A 16352-nucleotide genomic window follows, 5' to 3' on the forward strand; every position below is an offset into this window, starting at 1 on the left:
ATGTCCTCTACATCTACAATATGCATGTTGAAGTAAAAATGGTTTAATTTTGATCTAAAAAAAAAAAAGAAGAAGAAATAGTGTGACCTCTCAGACTATAAATAAAGAAGATAAAACAAGGAAACTAAAAACTTAAGAGCATCTCCAGACTGAGACTGCAGTGTTAGTAGTCATGTTGCCAGTAGGGGAAACCACTAAGGCTGATAGGCTTGTAGGCTAAATATATGGTGCTGGCTAACACTCCTTTTCCAATTTCACTTGAGGGTGGGATAAGGAATGACGTGAGAAAGGGAAGAAACGTAAGTCTCTCGGCAACAGCAGCCATCTCTGGAGTGCTTGAGGCTAGCACTGGATCAAAAACCTTACGTAAGCTGCTAATAAATGGATCTTGCTTGTTTGCACTTCTCGGCAGAAATCCCATTTTGTCTAATTTTTGTTGTGGTTGTTGCAGAATTAAAGACGACTTCTGGCTCTGAAGTTCTGGGAAATACTCAAGGAAGATGAAGTGAGCTTTGCAGCACTTCTGGTGTCTATTGTGAATATGCTTTGCCTGAGTTAAAACGAAAAAGTTCTGAACAGTAATATAGTCTAAGCTTAACAAGGGTGTAAAAGATGCTTTGAAATTTGTGTTTCTCATACTTACGTTGCTTGTCATAAGCGTGGTTACCAGCAGTGCTGATGGGTTGCATTAGCACTGAAGGGCCACTCATGGCAATTTGGATACTGTAATACTTAGACTTCTCCTGCAGTTCAGTGCAGAATGCAAAATGAGTCACAGCCAAACTGCATTCTAGTAATTCAGTATTTAATGTCTCTGTCCGTTGCTTTGCTTATGTGTCTCTGAAGCAGTGCCTACATGGGCTGGAGGCAGCCTGCAATCCCTAGGAAGGGGCCCAGGATCTTTCCATGCTAGCAGGTGTTACAGCAAGAGGTTTACGGTTTTATTTGCGTGGAAGGCACTCAAGCAGCAGAACCCCTTAGCCTGATGGCAGTAAGTGTTCGTGTTGCTCGCTAATGGCAATGCTGAAGTCAAGGCAATAGTTTAATACATCAAAACATTTGTTTTTCATCATTCTGTGAAATCATTGAGACTAAAGCTAAGGCAGATATTCCCAGCATCCTTCTACTGTTGGCTACTTTGTTTCTTCAAGCTAACATGAGTATGAATGATAGGAAAAGTTACTGAAGTCTTGGTAGAAAACAAGTGTGTGCTGCGGGAACTGGCAGATGTCCTAGCCGAGCCGCTCGCCATCATCTTTCAAAGGTCCTGGAGAACGGGGGAGGTGCCGGAGGACTGGAAGAAAGCCAACATCACTCCAGTCTTCAAAAAAGGCAAGAAGGAGGACCCGAGTAACTACAGGCCGGTGAGCCTCACCTCCATCCCCGGGAAAGTGATGGAGCAGCTCATCCTGGCTGCTCTCTCCAGACACATGGAGGAGAAGAAGGTGCTCAGGAGTAGCCAGCATGGATTCACCAAGGGGAAATCCTGCTTGACTAACCTGATCACCTTCTACGAAGGAATATCTAGCTGGATAGATGAGGGCAGAGCGGTGGATGTCATCTATCTGGATTTGAGCAAGGCTTTTGACACTGTCCCTCACAGCATCCTCCTGGGCAAGCTCCGAAGGTGTGGGATAGATGAGTGGATGGGGAGGTGGATTAGGAATTGGCTCAATGGCAGGGTGCAGAGAGTGGTTGTCAATGGAGCGGAGTCCAGCTGGAGGCCTGTACTTAGTGGTGTCCCCCAGGGGTCAGTTCTCGGTCCGGTCCTGTTCAACTTATTCATTAACGACCTGGATGAAGGGCTGGAGTGCTCCCTCAGCAAGTTTGCCGACGATACCAAGCTGGGTGGAGTAGCTGATAGCCCTGAGGGCTGTGCTGCCATCCAGAGGGACCTGGACAGACTGGAGGACTGGGCGGCGAGAAACCTCATGAGGTTCAACAAGGGCAAGTGCAGGGTCCTGCACTTGGGGAGGAATAACCCTGGACACCAGTACAGATTAGGGGTGGACCTGCTGGAGAGCCGCCCCACAGAGAGGGACCTGGGTGTCATGGTGGACGACAAGTTGACCATGAGGCAGCAGTGTGCCCTGGTGACCAAGAAGGCCAACGGGATCCTGGGGTGCATTAAGAAAAGCGTCTCCAGCAGGTCGAGGGAAGTGATCATCCCCCTCTACTCAGCCCTGGTGAGGCCACATCTGGAGTACTGCGTCCAGTTCTGGGCTCCCCAGTACAAGAGGGATGTGGAGCTGCTGGAGAGAGGCCAGCGCAGGGCTACGAGGATGATCAGGGGCCTGGAACATCTGCCCTATGAGCAAAGGCTGAGAGAGCTGGGCCTGTTCAGCCTGGAGAAGAGCAGGCTGAGGGGGGACCTGATCAGCGTGTATAAATACCTCAAGGGAGGCAGTGAGGAGGAGGGGGGCGGCCTCTTTTCAGTGGTGGGCAGGGATAGGACTAGAGGAAACAGCCACAAACTGAAGCATCGGAAGTTCCACAGGAACTTAAGGAAGCATTTCTTCACTGTGAGGGTGACAAAGCACTGGAACAGGCTGCCCAGAGAGGTTGTGGAGTCTCCTTCTTTGGAGATCTTTAAAACCCGCTTGGATGCAGCCCTGTGCCACGTGCTTTAGGTGACCCTGCGTGAGCAGGGGGGTTGGACTCGATGACCTCTGAGGTCCCTTCCAACCTTCGGCATTCTATGATTCTATGATTCTATGATTCTATGAATTAGTTCTTGCCAAAATTTGAGGACCTGGTATTTTAAGTGACTGGCATTATCTTCTTTAGTCATTTATCTACACAAGTTCCTGTGCTGATTTCATAAACCCCATATAAATACATGTATGTTCAGCAGTGTTTTCTAAAATATCATTGATCATTAGTGATTCTGTATCAGTAATGTCATTAGCCCATTTTGGAAACGAAATTCTTGTTTCTTTTTACACTGTGTGAGGCCTGCCACTCTTTTCCATAGCTTTCCAATGCTGCATGTGTAGTGGGATTCATCAAGGAAGACTTTGGAATCTATACAGACTATAGATAGCTGCAGTACTGTACATTTCCACTCTTCTGTTGTGTATATGGTTTGTTTTGACTTCACTGTATTCACTTATTTTCGTAAGCTCTGTGTAATAACCCCTTAATTCCCATTCTAGCTTGAATGATAGCAGAGCTTCATTTAGTTTCTGCGTCAGCCTATGCAATCTGGCACTACTTGCCTTTTTTAATAGTGTATTTTATTGTCTCATTAGGAATCTACATCACTGTCTAATTGCATTTAATCTTTTAATGACAATGATTACAACTGTCTATTCATAGGCATGAGGTTTTTATGCTTAGGGCCACTCTAAAACCATCATAAAATAAAATTTAAAACCCTCTAAATTACCAGTTGTTGAGAAATGAGAGGTCAGACCATCAACTGGCCAGAAGTCACGATTTACCTAAGTACTTGAGCAACCAGGAGAATCATGTGAATTTCATTTAGTAGCAGCTAGGACCTAAATGAGCTTATGATAAGTGTAGTTTGTGACTAGTGCCGGTGTTCCCCATTCCTGCCATTTTAAATGTCCATAGGATGAGATGCATCTCTGTGTTTAGGTAACACCAAGACTGAGACAGATCAAAACTCTTGTGTTTGTTAGGCTCCATTTACTACATTTACACTGTAGTAAATGTTAGTACTTGCCTTCAGAAATCCTGATTTTGTAGAGGTTTGTAATAAAAATATTAAGATAATAAGAATGGAGAAAGAACGAGGATGTCTAGTGGTAAGATGATTGGAAACTTGTAAGAACAGCCAGCTTTTAGTTGCTCCTCGGCCACCAGAGCAACACCACCCTCACATAGAGCTTTCCAGGTTCCCAGATCAGGAAAACAAGGGACAGGCTAGCTTAAGGACAGCCTCTCCCCAAATTAAAATAAAGACTTAATTAACATATGGTGGCAATGACAGTAATGACCAGTTGAGCTTTTAGATTCAGACTAGGCTTTCAGACTCAGACATAAAGACTAGACTTAAGGAGACAAAGGACCATGAGAAAATCCTGATGACTCAGAGAAAGGTGAAAGTAATCACTGTCTTGAGAAAGCTGGATAGCTGGGAAACATTTTAAATAATTCACTTCCCTAAGGAGAGTAAAATTGCCGTAGTCATGAATTATACTGAATGTTATGGACTAAACTAAACTTAATCTGTAATTATCCTAAGGATGCTGATGTTGTAGTTATCACAGGCCTGCATTTAACATACTTGGATACAAATTCAGCCTGATGCAAGTACTGATTTTTTGTCATGTCCTTGGATGCTTCTGTTTGACTGTTGATATGCTTGGCCACCAGGTGGTAGATGAAGAAGTCTAAGTGTTCTTGTATGTGCAGGAAGATGCTCTTGGTGGAAAACAGTCCTAAATTGGGAACACAGACTTTATTATAGAGGAGAGCACATTTGCTTGGTCAGCAACCAACTACTTGTTCATCCCAGGTCATGTTCTCACACTGATGTGTCTTTTCTGATAAAGACAAAAGCAAAGAAATATATTCAAAATACCTTTTGAATGAGCTTTGATTTTCACATCAAACTTCCTTCTATCTCTATTTTTTCCCTGTTTTTATTTTCCATTGTGTGTCTGTGTATTTATTTTGGTAAACTTATGTATAGATGAAGAGTAGGAAGTGTATGTTGGATGAAGAAGAATATGTTATTTTTGGACCGAACTCCTATTACTGCAGCTCATGGTGTGCATATTGTTTTACTGGTTGCTTGCAATTGCATTGGTGCAAGTATCTGAAATACTCAGTTTTGATCTGATTTTTAACAGACTCATACAGTTTATATGTAATATACATAGCATATTTGTCCCTCTTCCTTTCTATATGTCCTGTACAGACCTCAACCTCTCACCTCCTAAAGACGACACATTGGTGACATTTGACTGAAATATTTTTTTATTTGTATAGATACGTCAGGATATTATTGAAACAGTTTGACTGGTGGTGGGGAGGAGGTATTAGTTGGCAAACACAAAATTACAATAATAAAATTATTACTATAAACATGAGCCAAAGAGAATAATAATTTTATTATTGTAAATTTGTGTTTGCCATCTAATGCCTCCTCCCCACCATCAGCCAAACTGTTGATGCACAGGAAGGTAGTTTGCTCTAGACTTTAAACATGAGCCAAAGAAAGTCTAGAGCAAACTACCTTCCTGTGCATCAATATAGAAATCATCCTGTTTTCCCCAATGTTTACATAGGATTGTACAGTTAGGGAGGAAACTGATTAAGAGAATTTAAAAATTGTGCTTTTGTTTAGGCAGTGATGTCTAACTACAAAATCCATACCTAGTATAAAACCACATCTTTAGAAAAACATAGTCTAGACGTCCACATGCTTATACATATCTAGCAGTGATGACACTGCACAAATTTGAAGTTGTGTAGAGAGAAGAACAGACAGTTGCTTGGTAGTCTCATCCGCATCCCCTGGTGTCTAGAGAAATGTGGAGGTCGGAAAATGAAAACAATTTCTACAACTTCTATTTAGAAATTATTGTACAGTTAAATACATGGAAAAATACTGTAGCTGATGAGATACCAGAAAGTAAAACTAACATTAGGTAAGGTAAAACTACTTGAAGATGCTTTCAAAAGATTAACTTCTGATAAGTATATTCGGGAACTACATCCAGTTATGTTATACAAGATGATGCTCATGAATTTTCCTGGGGACAAAGCATTTTCTACCTCGTAGCAGCTTTGTAGAAAGGATTCTTCTTCAGAGGTAGCTGCTTTGGCATAACTAGAATAGATACTGTGTAGTCTCCAGTAATGCCAAATTAGTGAAATGGATGCATTGAGAGTCAAAGGCACACATGGTTTTTAGTATGTTTAAATAATATAAATAATAAATAATATACAATAAAATATACAATAAAATAATAAATAAAAATAAAAAGACTGAAATAAAATAATTGAAATACAATAACTGAAACCATGAGATGAAACAGGAGACTCCTAGCATGCAAAACTGTTCGGATTGAGAAGTCAGTGCGAATGACATTACCCCTGTTCAACGATGGCATACACTAATGGCGCTTTTTGTTTTTTTGTGGCCTGAGTACTTGAATAGCAGGGAATGTTTTAGAATTCACTCTCAGTGATTCAGTTATGAATTGAAGTTTATAGTTTATCCCCAAGATAAACAACAGGGAAGAGAATGACAGTTCAAATCAACAAACTCAACAGACTCTCATGTGTTCTTTACTATTTTTTTTATAAGTCATACATATTTAAAATTTGCCTTTAAAAGAAGACTAGATTTGCCATTCTTGAGCATGGGTCTAGATTGCTGGAACATACCGTGCTATGAAAGACCAAGAAGGTTGGAAAGTCTTGGTTAAGCATCAGGGCCTGCATGTACTAAGAGGCCTCCATCGCCCTGAGCGTCCGTCCTCCTTAGGGGTCCTCACTGGGACCCTCTGCCGGGGGCTCCAGCCCAGGCCCAGCTCCTCGCGTGACCTCTGCTGCCCTTGCTCTTCTCTCAGGGGTCTTTTTCTGGTCCCATCTCCTGGATGGACCTCGGTCCTATGTTGCAGGCAGCTTGTCTGCAGGTTGCGTTTCTTGAAACTGAGCATTGGCAGTAGTTGAATATCTTGATTTAAAGATAATTAAATAAATAAGTTTTTGGACTTGGTGCAAGTTGTCATAACCACTTAGAGATACTATTTGATAAAACTTCAGAGATTACAGAGCAACCTACGTTGAGGTCCCACAAAGGATGAAGTATAGAATGGGGCTTAATTTCAAAGCATAAAGCTATTCATGCTGGCAGCATCAAGAACAAATAAGTGAAAGCAGCAGAATAAAAGGAAGTAAAAGGATTTTCTCAGAAAATCTTTCTTACTGTGTGCTGCTGTACCATTAGGAAGAGTACAGTTTGTGTCAGCTGCACAGCTAAAAAAATTAGAGAATTCTAGGAAAAGTCAGTTTTCATTTTCAATTTTTTTTATATGTCTGGTTTGAGATAAGTGGGGAAAAAAGTGTGGGTGGGGAGAAGCTAGACGTACAAAGGGTAATTTTGAACCAAAAAATCTTAAAGAATTTCTGAAAGTGCAGAGTGCCTAAATGTTGTCAGAACTTTAAAGCACTGCTTTAAATGATGAGTTAGCTTATTCTGGGTCTCAAGAATTGTATGCTGAGAGCAACTACCCTGTGCTTTAAGTATCATCACTATTGTGTCCGAGATTGAACTGAGGGCAGAAGTGGATTGTTGTGTGTGAGTTGTGTTTCTGGAGCTATTTGGTTTCTTAACAAAAACTAAAAGATGCCAGTGACACTGTATTTTTGTTTTCCAGACAAAACTGAAGAAATACTTTGGGCATACTAAATATATATATCTCACAAAAGGTTTACTGAAACAACGAATCTTTCTTTTCGAGTTTTAGTGTTTGTCAGCATCTGAAAGACACTCATATAAAATCTCATCATTCCGGTTCCATTTGTGAGTGATTGTAGAATTAATATGAAGAGTGAACGCTTATAACAACAGACAAGCGTGAATACCTATATATCTAGGCTAAAATAATAATGTCAGTGATTAGGATCATGCATATGTGTTTTATCAAGGACAACTGCAGGGTCCTGCACCTGGGGAGGAATAACCCAGGAGGAATAACCCTGGTACAGATTAGGGGTTGACCTGCTGGAGAGTAGCTCTGCAGAGAGGGACCTGGGAGTCTTGGTTGACACCAAGTTAACCATGAGGCAGCAGTGTGCCCTCGTGACCAAGAAGGCCAATGGGATCCTGGCCTGCATCAGCGGAAGTGTGGCCAGGAGGTCGAGGAAGGGGATCCTGCCCCTCTCCTCAGCTCTGGTGAGGCCGCACCTGGAGTATAGGGTGCAGTTCTGGGCTCCCCTGCACAAGAGACACGTGGAGCTTCTCGAGAGGGTCCAGCGGAGAGCAACTAAGATGATTAAGGGACTGGAACATCTCTCGTATGAGGAGAGAATGAGTTGGGCTGGTTTAGCGTGGAAAAGAGAAGACTGAGAGGACATCTGATCAAATGTATAAATACCTGAAGAGAGGATGTAAAGAGGATGGGATCAAGCTCTTCTCAGTGATGGCCAGGGACAGGACAAGGGGCAATGAGTGCAAACTGCAGCACAGGCAGTTCTGTCTGCATGTGAGGAGGGACTTCTTTCCTGTGAGGGTGCCAGAGCCCTGGCACAGGCTGCCCAGAGAGGCTGTGGAGTCTCCTTCTCTGGAGATCTTCCAAACCCGCCTGGATGCCGCCCTGTGCCCCGTGCTCTGAGTGACCCTGCTGGAGCAGGGGGTGGGACTAGATGACCTCTGGAGGTTCATTCAAACCTCAACCATTGGGTGATCTTCTTCCTTGGTGAATTAGTTGCAATAAATTACATAAAAGGTTAAATTCTAAATATTCAATATTTCTTTTCCGCCTCCTGAAGTAAAAATAAGAAAATAAATCATACTAATTTCCATGTATTACTACTGGCAATAATAATAGAGGAAAGAAATTGAACTGTATTATCTGTAGAAATTACTTCAATCACTGGTACTGAATTTTGCATTGAATAAAATTCTGTGAAGTGACTTACTTTGATGTATCCTTTGGTCAATTACACAACATTAAAAGATGATATGAAAATGCAGAAGGCAGCATAGGGTAACCAAATTCATAGAATGGATGAATCAACTAATATTTTTTTTTTCATTGGGAAGATAGGAGATTAATAATTAATGTAATTTTTAATCCACATTTAAATAGACGATCAATAATATGTTCATACGAAATAGGACAGAGCATTAGTGGGTTTTATTATTTTTTCACAGTTCTGGTCTTTGTGGATTGCTTGAAGATACGAATCCAAGCTCAAATCTTAAAGGACCTAGAAGAAAATGATATGAAACAAATATATTAGAGAAATAATGTCAGTTTCTTCTCTTTTATGGGATGTATTTTGTGTGTTTGTTTGTATGGTTTTGACCAAGCTAAATTTCGCAGATGCAGTCTGGACATCCAGAAAACATCTGACAGCATGTCAAATGGGAAACGATTGATTAGCCTGAAGAATTGGTGCTTGCTGAATACCTGCTTGCATCTCAGTTTGAAGAACTGGCTGTAGGATGCAGCAAGGGGTTGCATCTGAAGGGGATTTTCTGGGGATGGCTACGAATGGATCTTGTCAGAAACACAAATGAGTGGGAAGGGCACACAGGTGGGAAGGTTTGCCAAAACAGGGAGTGGGAATATCGGATAGGAAGAGCTGCATGGCCTGAAGAGCTGGTGCGGTACCATGTGCACTGTGCAGTACAATACTAATACACTGAAAAAGGGCATCAGTGGCACTTGGTGTAGGATACAGTGAACAGTTTTGATTACATGAATTCTCGAAAGAATAGGTTCAGAGAACATAACTGTGTGTGTGTGCATACATATATATATACACACATACATTAAACCAGTGAATCGAACCAGTGATCTTGTCATCGAACTGCTATCTGCAGAATAGGGCTAAGCTGATTAGTTAATATGTATCAAACTAAGGGCTGTGGTGAAATTTCTACCAGTAAGTGGTGAAAGGCAAAGGTAAAGATTCCCAGGGAGAAGACCCATCTAACTAAACGAAGAGAGTGGCATCAAAAAAGCAAGTAGAACATTCCAGAGGAAGCTAGAAGGAATTTAATTGACAATAATAGCTTTCTGACAGAATTTTCTTTCAGAAATGTAGAGGAAAATACCCTAACACGGTATGTGACATGAAGTAGGTAAAGAGTATCTCAGTCACTGTGTTAATGCATGTGCCTATTTGTAGGGAAGCCTAAATGGAGTCTTGTATTGACTCTCTTAAGGTGTAACTCCCATAACTCTTCAGTCGCTCCCTGGACAGAATTCAGAAGCGAAGAGTAACTGTTGGCCTTTTTTTTTTTTCTATGTATGTACCTGCTTATATAGGACACTATATATGGGACACGATAGGAACTTCCCAGAGATGGGTTGCCTGAGATGGAATAGGAATGGGCTGAAAACAGTTGATTTACAGGTGAGGAAAAGTGGGTGTATACAGATGTGGAAAGTGACAGAAAAGGGAATGAGACCATACAAATAATAACAGCTTTCTTAATTTCAATGTGAACAAGATAGATTGCAGCCGCTATAACATTCACTCTGCTCTTTATTTTACATGATGACTTTATTCAGCATATGGATCTTTTTTCTAGATTCTAAGGAGCCTCTAGGTTTTAGATAGTGTAAGAACTTACAAATTAAAAGGTGTAGATTAAAGAGCTGTCCTCTTTCTATAAGTTTTCAACAGTTGAGAGTTATTAGGAACTTACTTCAAAGCAAAGATGTTTCCTTTCTCTTGGAGAAGCCCTCTGCTGAGCATGTTCCATGTTTTATACTCAAGTCACTACCTTCCTTTTAATAACAAGCATTTTGCTTGTTTATATGCTACAATTGCCATTTTACATATATATGATTTTTGACAGAGGAGAGATTTTGAGGTAGCTGCCTCAAGTCTTTGCCTTGCGTTAACTCAAAGATCATAAACAATAAAAATCTCAAATCTCAAGTCTTTTATCATGGAAGTTATTTCTGATTAGAAACCATTAAAAAAAAAAAAAGAAAAAAGAAATGTGCAAGATGATATATAACATGGGAACAGGATGAAAACCCTTCTAGCAAAAAAATTAAAAGAAGCAGAAAACTGTAGGTGGTTTGTCTGGCCCCTTCTTACAGTGTGTCCAGAAAGGAGCAAGACTTCTCCCTAGAGTCACCTCTCTAGACTGGTGTCCTAAGTGTAGAAGAGAGGAAATGGAGCCTAGCCCTGTTTTGTCTAAGCCCTAGTTAAGTCCCCTAGGACTACAGAATCATGGTATCATAATGGCTGGAAAAGACCTTCAATATCATCAAGTCTTACCATAAAATAAAAAAAGGGGGGGGGAGGGCAAAAAAGCAAACAGGACTGGTCCTATGCTTCCACAAGCTTCCCATCCTCAAGCCCTAAAGTGTTACTCACATCTTTGCCAAGCAAAACGACTCCGTGCTGGTTTTGATTTCTCTGCTTTGGTAGCTGGGGATCTCACGCAGTGGGTAGCGCTGCAGGCGGCCCCTGAGGGGTCTCTTCCAGCCAGCAGCCCCAGCTAAGAGCTCTCCGTGGGGCTCAGGTCCCCCAGCTTCAGGGATGAACCGCAAATGTGTTTATGCAGTACTCTGTGCTCCAGGAAAGGAGGCAAACTCTCTTGAATGTCCCTGAAAGCCTCACCCAGCCCCCTGGCCTTAAGCAGGACTCAGGAGGTTAACTAGGTGCCAACCGCATGGATGAGCACCTCAGTGCTGCAGACACAGTAAGCCCTGAGCTCAGAGTTGAGTTACGGCGTCACGGGCGTCCTGCGGCTTGGAAATCATGAAACCACCGTGGCCACACCACAGACTTGGGCTTATTTCTCTGAACCAGCCCTATGCAGGGTTTGACTTCCCGGTAAATCAGCTTCAGAGTTGTCTGTTGGCTGCAGTGTCAGAGCCCCTTTAAAAAAATCTCCTTAGGTGTTTACTTCCTAAACTGTCAGTTTCTAGTTTGAAGCCATACAAAAGACGGGAAGAGACCAGAAAAATGAGTGTAAGTCTCAGATGTGACAGAGAAAGCAGTTGGAAGGAAAACAAAAGAGTACTGTGGCATCTTAAAGGCTTACGGGAATTAAGGAGGAAGTCTTTTACAAGCATATTAGGAAACATATATTGAGATAAAGTGGCCTGATTGATAAATGGGGAATTAAATTAATTAAAAAAAAAAGACTTCATTCACTTAAGTATCTTTAATAAGAAGAAAAGATGAGTGGATAATTAGAAAGTAAATGAAATTTTCTAAAATAGCTATGAATAGGCACTTAGATTAGGGAATACTTGAAGATGTTGAGAATATGAAAGTTAGGTCTCAAGATACATAACCTGGAGCATTAAGGGACATTGATTGCTCAGATGAATTTCGATTGAAGTTAAGAATTGACATCATTGATTTCAATGACAGTATGATTTGAATAGGATAAACTCAAGAGAATTAATTTTGGAAACTAGCACAGAACAAAAGAAACCTAGCAAGACTAGAGAAATACTGAAGTCTTAATGAAAGATGGGAAAATGTCTCATTTAGGATAAGCGCTAATAAGGTAAGGTAAAAGAGGAAAGAACCCAAAGTATTTTGGCTAGGGATACTTACACAGAACTATGGATTTTAACCTTTTTTCTTGATCTTAATATCATGTCATGTAGTTACCTAAACTGCAAAGGAACAGAGAAAACAGATTTGTATAATTGAAACAGAATTACCTTATTCAGCCTCTTCAGTTGTCCCTTTGCAAAATTAATAATACATTTGATTTCAACTAAAATTACTTCCTAAGTGACAATTCATTCTTTTATTTACTAAGAACAGAAAATGTGTGTTTTCCAAAAACACAGTTTATTAAAATTAAAATATATTAATTATGCTTGGCAAATAATCTGGGAATTTTTTTTTTAAATGAAGGGAAAAAAATTATCAGGGCCTCAGTTGGGAACTATTAGTGTCAGTATCTTTGAATTTAGAAGCAGACTATTGTTATACTAATTAAATTCAGAGATGATACCAACTTTTAAAATACTGAAGTTGTAGTGATAAAATTTACTTTTGGTTTGAAAGAAAGATAAGAAAGATAAGAAAGATAAAATGCTTTATTTTTAAAAAAGATCTTTTAAAACTTTTTCGAAAGAGTCTGTGGTAGTACAGAGTTGATGGGTGGTGAATATGAGATGCAGTATGGCAGAAACAGTGGCCGGTATCATGTACTGAGTTCTGCTGAATAACTGCTTAGCTGGAATGATGCTCCTAGTCTCATCTAGAGTTCAAATTGAAGTATGTTATTAGCGTCTATTAGCTAATCCATTAGGTACCGTGATATAATAATGTAATTGTGCTAAGGTCTCTGCTCTGTTAAATTGTTTGAATCATTAATATGTGCTTAGAACTTAGAAAACGCAGGATAACTATCTACTCTCAGTTTCTTGCAAATTAAGCTGCTTCTTTTATATTTTGTATGTGCTGCAGTTGCTTGAATTACAATCATAAACCTCATGAGATAGATCAGAAAATAAATCTCAAAAAATGCAGTGCTTGTAATACCCTGTTGGTTAAACATAGGAATAATTGGAGGAAGAACTTTAATTGAAAAACTTGAAGGAAGTTGTGGCAGGGTGCTTCAGTAGGATGCTGCTGTCCCATTTGAGAAAAGGCCCACAATAATGCTGATGAATATTCATTCCTGCTCTTTTCAGACTTCTGTTTCTGATAACAGTGGTACCTTCTAATTAATATCTAGGGTTTTAAAAATCTGTTTTTAAGTAGTAAAGTGTGTGATACATAAGGTAGATGTATTCCAAATTTGGCTAGTTGATAGTCAAATACAGAAGTCATGGAACATGGACAGAATCACACACACGATCAGAGTGGTTGAGGTTGGAAGGGACCCCTGGAGATCATCTTAGGCTGGCTTATGCAGGGACACCTGTAACACATTGTACTGGATCATGCCTCCTATTTTGCAAAAATGATGCTGCTCTTAGAAAACAGTTTTGGTACACTCTTGATTACTCATTCTAGCAAGCAGGAACTTTTTGTGCCACACACAGTGGCATCATTTATGCAGGAGTCTTCATAATTGAACTCATACCAGTCTTTTGTTGTTGTTTTGTTTAGTTTAAGCAAAGTTAGAAATGTACTTGCATATTAAGAAAGATTTTAGATGAGTACATAAAGCCTAGTATATATGTTTGTATGATTTATATGTATATATGATTTAACAACGAGGTTGTGAAGCTAAGTAGTTGTATGGAATCCAGTCTCATTTCTCTGAACACTTTGTAGGTTTTTCAAATGGCTTAACTTCCATGTAGTGAGAAACTTTATTTCAGAAAATTATCTTCATATTTAGAACTGCTCAATTTGCAAGAGAAAAAGAAAAAAAAGAAAAAAGAGGAGTTCTGCAGGGCTTGTCTGCAGGAGGGAGTTTCCGTCTTTGTATCGCTTGGCTGGCAAAGTCACTGTGCTAGAATCCTGAGGATGGGACTCTTGGTGTCTTCTGGTCTCCTATTCCTACAAGCACATTTCTAAGTTTTAAGTGTTTCTGTTCATGATGATTAACTAAAATCAGTGGAGGCCAAAGTAATTTCACAAAGATTACATCTTCTGAGATTTTGTTTCCCAAAGCTATATATGAAGAAAAAGTTCTGTTAGCTTCTTGCATTATTAATTTCGTGAGATAGCTGATTGCACAAATGAGTATTTTCTGTTCTATATACCCTTTGTCAGAAACATATTTAGTGTACATGCAACTTTTTTGATGAAGGAAATTTCCTTTTATGGGAGATAGCAATTATGCAAATATTTTCATGAATTTTAATGATAATAATTTAAACGTCCCATTTTAAATCATTTGTCCTAGGAATTGTCTGAAAATTGTATTCCAGATGGGATTGTCTTCTATTGTAGAATGAATTGTTTAATTGAAACATTCCATTCTGAAGATAATGTTCTCATATTGTTACTCATACTGGTTATTTCTAATGATATTTGAAACCTAACATTTCTACCTCTTGAAATAATAACTAAAACTTCCTTACCTATGTGATCTAAATAGACCATTAATGCTTCCTGCCAAGAGCTGGCTTTTCTGTTTTACTCTTTTCTGAGTATGTTTCCGACACATTACTTTTGGAGTTCTGAGTCCTGGTCTTCTTTCCATGTTATTTATCAATATCTTATAATTTAGAAGGATAAGTCTGGTCTCAGCCTGTTATTGTTTATTTGTGTTTTGTAATCTTTTGATCTGTCATAAGATGGATGGAAAACTTGTTATGTTGGAAAGCTCGGAAAATCTAAATCTCTTCTTACTCAGTAATTTGCAAGCAGCAGCAGCGGAATTTACAAAACAGACACAATTTTCTATTACCTACTTTTCGTTCAGTGGCAAAAAAGCTTCAGAATTCCTTGGATGTACTGCATTCGTGCTGTTTATTAGATACTAGGGTTAAGTAGTGAGCAAGGCAGCACAGAGTGTGATCCCGCTCCTGTTACTGGGCATGAAAGAACGAGAGGGCTTCAGGACTCCCCTTGTGCTGAAGATGCCTGGCGGGGAAGGCCCAGGGCAGCCCCAGGTGTCCGCACAGGAGTCAGCAGCGTTTCCCTGTGGCAGTCGTGGCCAGGTACCCGCTGGGCTGCAATAGATGGAGCACAGCCAGCAGGTCCAAGGAAGTGGTTTATCTCCTCTGTTAATCTCTTTGGAGGCTCTGTGGGGGGTAGTGTCACCAGCTGGTGAGGCTCCACAGCATAAGCAAGGAGTAACAACTGGAGGGACCATCAGGTTCCTTCAGGAGCTGGAGTTGAGGAGCACAGATCTCTTTAATCAGTCTATAGAGAAGCTTCTTGGGCGTGCACATTTATAGGATAAGAGAAAACAGTTTAAACTTGTAGCAATGGAAGTTCCATTGATATTTATAGAAGAAAAAAGTCAAATGAGGGTGATCAGACAAGGGAATAGGTAATTTGTGGACTCCATTCTTGGAGATACTCACAACTTTACAAAATTGAGGACCGACCTCATTCCCCAAGCAGTATTTGGCTTGTAGATGGCGTGAAGCTGGAAATGAGATGAGAAAATGCTATTTGAAAGGCTACATGGTACACTTGGATATGTAATAGTTTCTAAATCTGATCGAGTTGCTTTTAAACATAATATGAGCATAGGTGTTTTTCACTGCAATAGATACTTCTGGAAAATCATAGTAACATAATGCTATTGTTGTTAATGTACATGAGTAATTTAAGATTAAATAAACATAACTGAATGTTGTGCATTCTCCAAAACACAAGAAACTGGGAATTAAGTTTTAAAAGAAATCACATTAGATTAAGAAAAGCGGTACTTGCTTTAGGTGGCCGTCCAGTCTCAAACCTCTTTACTAGTGAGACTGTCAAAGGCAGGATTGTTGGTGCTTTTATCCTTCAAATCTGACTAATATGAATTTACATGTGCAACCTAACAACATTTGGGAGTCAACACAATCAAAATCAAAGTCAGCTTGGCAGTTTCACCAAATACCCTCATCTCTGAAAATCTGTTCCCAGAGTATTGCCCGTGCTGCCCTTAGAGTCTGCTGATGAGGAAGCATTTTCTGTAAGAGCCGGGGTGGGTCACAGAGTGCCGAGCAGGACAGTTGTGCAGCTCCCAAGGAACTAAATGCCCGTGAGGGTTTCCAGGACCTCAGGCCGCGTGCCCTGGGAGGCCTCAAGGC

At 40.2% G+C, this 16352-nt stretch overlaps 1 long non-coding RNA gene across 1 annotated transcript; it reads left to right on the plus strand.

Annotated features, from left to right (window-relative positions):
* Positions 1-300: 300 nt before the first annotated feature.
* LOC112947176 lies at positions 301-629 on the plus strand. The gene is made up of 2 exons (XR_003249357.1): positions 301-366; positions 452-629. It is a non-coding gene; the product is annotated as an uncharacterized LOC112947176 (long non-coding RNA).
* The last annotated feature ends 15723 nt before the right edge of the window (positions 630-16352 follow it).

The sequence above is a fragment of the Nothoprocta perdicaria genome, unplaced genomic scaffold, assembly GCF_003342845.1.
Source record: "Nothoprocta perdicaria isolate Ctin4 unplaced genomic scaffold, notPer1 scaffold_222, whole genome shotgun sequence".
Taxonomy (NCBI): domain Eukaryota; kingdom Metazoa; phylum Chordata; class Aves; order Tinamiformes; family Tinamidae; genus Nothoprocta; species Nothoprocta perdicaria.